This window comes from Toxotes jaculatrix, chromosome 5, assembly GCF_017976425.1.
Source record: "Toxotes jaculatrix isolate fToxJac2 chromosome 5, fToxJac2.pri, whole genome shotgun sequence".
Taxonomy (NCBI): domain Eukaryota; kingdom Metazoa; phylum Chordata; class Actinopteri; family Toxotidae; genus Toxotes; species Toxotes jaculatrix.
The window spans coordinates 22,473,872-22,478,967 of NC_054398.1; positions in this window are offsets into that span (position 1 = coordinate 22,473,872).

Genomic DNA, 5,096 nt, shown 5'->3' on the forward strand with positions numbered 1-5,096 from the left:
AAAACGCCTTACTATACCATGACGTTTTTTATGACATTTTGAGGTCAAAAAAATTTGGACTTTTTTTGGCCGATTTCGACGCCTTACTATACTATGACGTTTTTTATGACATTTTGAGGTCCAAAAAAATTTTGATTTTTTTTGGCCGATTTTGGCGCCTTACTATACTATGACGTTTTTTAAGACATTTTGAGGTCAAAAAATTTGTTGACTTTTTTTGGCCGATTTTGACGCCTTACTATACTATGACGTTTTTTATGACATTTTGAGGTCCAAAAAAATTTTGACTTTTTTTGGCCGAAAAAAACGCCTTACTATACCATGACGTTTTTTATGACATTTTGAGGTCAAAAAAAATTGTGACTTTTTTTGGCCGATTTTGACGCCTTACTATACTATGACGGTTTTTATGACATTTTGAGGTCCAAAAAATTTTTGACTTTTTTTGGCCGAAAAAAACGCCTTACTATACCATGACGTTTTTTATGACATTTTGAGGTCAAAAAAATTTTTGACTTTTTTTGGCCGATTTTGACGCCTTACTATACTATGACGTTTTTTATGACATTTTGAGGTCCAAAAAAATTTTGACTTTTTTTGGCCGAAAAAAACGCCTTACTATACCATGATGTTTTTTATGACATTTTGAGGTAAAAAAAATTTTTGACTTTTTTTGGCCGATTTTGACGCCTTACTATACCATGACGTTTTTTTATGACATTTTGAGGTCAAAAAAAATTTTGACTTTTTTTGGCCGAAAAAAACGCCTTACTATACAATGACGTTTTTTATCACATTTTGAGGTCCAAAAAATTTTTGACTTTTTTTGGCCGAAAAAAACGCCTTACTATACCATGACGTTTTTTATGACATTTTGAGGTCAAAAAAAATTGTGACTTTTTTTGGCCGAAAAAAACGCCTTACTATACCATGACGTTTTTTATGACATTTTGAGGTCAAAAAAAATTGTGACTTTTTTTGGCCGAAAAAAACGCCTTACTATACTATGACGTTTTTTATGACATATTGAGGTCCAAAAAAATTTTGACTTTTTTTGGCCGATTTTGACGCCTTACTATATTATGACGTTTTTTTATGACATTTTGAGGTCAAAATTTTTTTTGACTTTTTTTAGCCGAAAAAAACACCTTACTATACTATGACGTTTTTTATGACATTTTGAGGTCAAAAAAAATTCAACTTTTTTTGGTCGATTTTGACGCCTTACTATACCATGACATTTTTTATGACATTTTGAGGTCAAAAAAAATTTGGACTTTTTTTGGCCGAAAAAAACGTCTTACTATACTATGACGTTTTTTATGACATTTTGAGGTCCAAAAAATTTTGACTTTTTTTGGCCGAAAAAAACGCCTTACTATACAATGACGTTTTTTATGACATTTTGAGGTCAAAAAATTTTTTGACTTTTTTTGGCCGATTTTGACGCCTTACTATACTACGACGTTTTTTATGACATTTTGAGGTCCAAAAAAATTTTGACTTTTTTTGGCCGAAAAAAACGCCTTACTATACTATGACGTTTTTTATGACATTTTGAGGTCCAAAAAAAGTTTGACTTTTTTTGGCCGAAAAAAACGCCTTACTATACATACATACATACAAAAATATGAATTTTTTTGGCCGATTTTGACGCCTTACTATACTATGATGTTTTTTATGACATTTTGAGGCCAAAACAATTCTGACTTTTTTTGGCCGATTTTGACACCTTACTATACTATGACGTTTTTATTGACATTTTGAGGTCTTATTAAAATCAGATTTTTTTTTGGCCTATTTTGACGGCTTATGGCTGTATGATGTTTTTAATGACATTTTGAGGTATTACTAAAATGTGACTTTTTTTGGCCTATTTTGACACCTTAGTATACTATGTGGTGTTTCGTGACATTTTGAGGTCTTCCTTCAAGTTGACTTTTTTTGGCATATTTTGACGCCTTACGGCCGTATGACACTTTTCATGACATTTTGAGCTCTTACTAAAATATTGATAATAATATATTAAAATGTTTAATATTTACCGGCTTTCACCGCTGCCTCCATCCATTATCCACTTACAGTAATAGCAGCATACAAACAACAGCAGCCGCTTAGTGATGGAGCTGCTCTGTCCATGCAATGTCGGACTTCTTAAACAGAAAAATGCGATGAAATCAAATTGTAGCCTAGTATTCCCACAATAAACGGACTCTGAGAGCACGGAACACACCGCAACAGCGTTCCTTACATCAGCTGCTGCGGTCTTCTATCTGTATCAGCAGCGACCATAAATCGGCAATTAAGACATAAGCCAGCTGCAAAATATGCTAATACGTCCTAGTTAGCACAGTCTACACTACAACAAGCCATCTTGTCACAAAAACTATCCGAACATTGCCAAACAAACACGTCCACTGCAGCCTCTGTCTGGAGGTAGCCGGAGGCCTCTGGATGTAGCCGCCTAGCCCAGTCGATGCTTTAGCAAAGACCTAACTGCCAGTGTCTGTCTATGAAGCTGTCACTCAGGCCTGATTTAAAAAAAAAAAAGTTCGATTTTTGCAACACCCATGCACAGCGACTCAGTGTAAAAAAATGTTATATGTAACAGTAAATTCTGTACAGAACCAGAATATTGTTGAATATATTTTTTGTTATTTAATGTTCTATATTCTCTGCTGAGTAAATAAAGAAACAAAGGGAAAATTGGTCAATTTTTCTCTTTTTTAATCAAGCAAAACATTTTTTGTGTTAACATACCCTTAGTCTTATTTCAGAAAATGATAATATATTGCACTTTCAGGGTGTCTTGGACCTAACACATTCAGACAGAGCAGAAGAACACAGAACAGGGCTATTTAATAAGCAGGATTTGATGGCCGCATTCCTACACTTATAAAATGCAATTCAATGTGGAAGTAATCCAATTATTCAGAATACGTTACTCAGATTGAGTAATGTAATGGAATACGTTACAAATTACTTTTTTGGGCATGTATTCTGTATTCTGTAACGGAATACATTTTGAAAGTATCCTTCCCAACACTGCACACACACACAGTAGTTTTAATTTTAAAATACACATAGTGTTTGAGTATGTATGGTATGTGTGAGCATATGTAGCTTACTTTAGTACACTCTACTGACCGTATATCATGTATATCATGAGATTGTTTTTATATTGCAAATAAAGTATTCATGTTAAAATCACAGTTCCACTTGCGTCCGTCGTGCGATCGGTTAAAAGGCCTCTCCAAACCAAGCTCCCGGGCTGAATGTCAACCCCGGCCCGCCCCTGATCAATCGAGACCAAAAACAAAAAAATGTACCAGGCTGTAAATATGTTTTTTTAGGCTGTAAAGTTGGCTATTTTAACATGGGGGTCAATGGAGAATTATTCACTTCTGGAGCCAGCCCCTAGCGGCAGCCGAGAAACGCGAACGTGGAAGTGATCCTCACTGCTGAAACCTACAACTCCCCCCTTGGTTACGTTCCACTCTGTGCCACCTGTGGCTGCGAGGACATGCTGCTGCAGTACACTGATTCTGCATTTTATAGGGTAAAAAAATGTTCCACCACCAGCCGGGAACAGACCGGCCATTCGGTAAACCTCCCAAACCTCCCGAACCTCCCGATGGCCAGCCCGCCCCTGGACACAGTTTTTGTGAAGCCAAAACTCTGAACATCACAACATCAATTTTCACATATTTTCTTTTAATCTGTCTTTGGAAAGCCCCCCAAATTCACTAAAGTGCAATACTACTGCCCCTTTAATATGAATTTGAAAGAGTTACTTTGAGATAAAGTACATGCAGGATGACTTCTACACTGTTCAAGAATATCAAGGGCAAAAATACGATAAACAATACCAGATGTCCCGACATTTCTGACTTTACTTCCACAAATCCTATCTTTTGTTGTGGTATTCATGCACAATATGCTGAACCTTTAACATCACTGAGATAACATGATGGTCGGCCCTCTGGAAAACTACCCACACAGACAAAAACACAATATCAGGTGGCAGATGGAGAAAATAATGAAAAATGAAACCCATACTCACCTGCAGATATCTTGGAACAATGCTGACAAATGGGGGCAGCAGGCTGGCTGTGCTGTTTTCATCAGATCACATCGTCTATCTCGCAATGGCACCTGCCTCAGCTGCCCCATCAAATTTCAGCAGCACGCTGTCCTTGAGGCAAGTAGGCAGAAGCCAAATTATTTGCAGACTGGTTAGCCACTTCAAGGTGAAACAACAACTGAGCTCTCAATTATTTCACAGTGGCATATTCAGGCCTTACGCCAGGGAATTGGAAATAGAACAGAATTATGGGATGGATCAGCCCCTTACTTCCTCACCTATTTACCTTGATAGTAATTTCCCAGATCACCTTGCCTGCAAACATCTGCCTGCAAACAATGTGCTGTCCCCTAAAGTGAGCACAAATCATGGGGCTCAGTATAGACATTCGCCAGCAGTGACGCCGTTTTAGCAAGCTGCCAAAAAGATGGTTTTAATGGCAGACAGATGCAGTCTTTTGGCTGTCACATTTTTTGAATTGGGAACTCATGACTCTTTCATGGGGTTGTTAAATAAATAAGGAGGGTAGATTGAGTCGCCTACAGAGACATGGGTTGTGGCGCATGGCCCAGGCAAAAATGGGCCTCAACAGATCGCCTTTTTGGACACCACCCTGGTGCATGCTCGATAGCCACGAGCCGGCCAAGACAATAAAACAATAGCAAAGCAGTCAAAAGCGAATAACAGAGGGGAGGCAGGTGGCTTTTTTTTAGCAGCAGGGCTCGAGGAGGTGTTTATTGACTATGCAGAACTGTCTGCTCAACATCAAAGCAACAGCTAAGTCCCCTCATGGGAGCCAGACATAAACCCATGAACCCAGAAGGATCAAAGTCTCACCCACTATTGAACTTAAAGCATTTTAAATAAATATGAATATTCTGTCATAAACATAAATAGACAACCCACCACCAGGAAAGCATCTTTTGCAAAAAAAAAAAAAAAACATGGTAATTACTGTGAATATTTTAGAAAATCTATACTGAGTTTGACACCCTTACTACTTTCTTTCCTG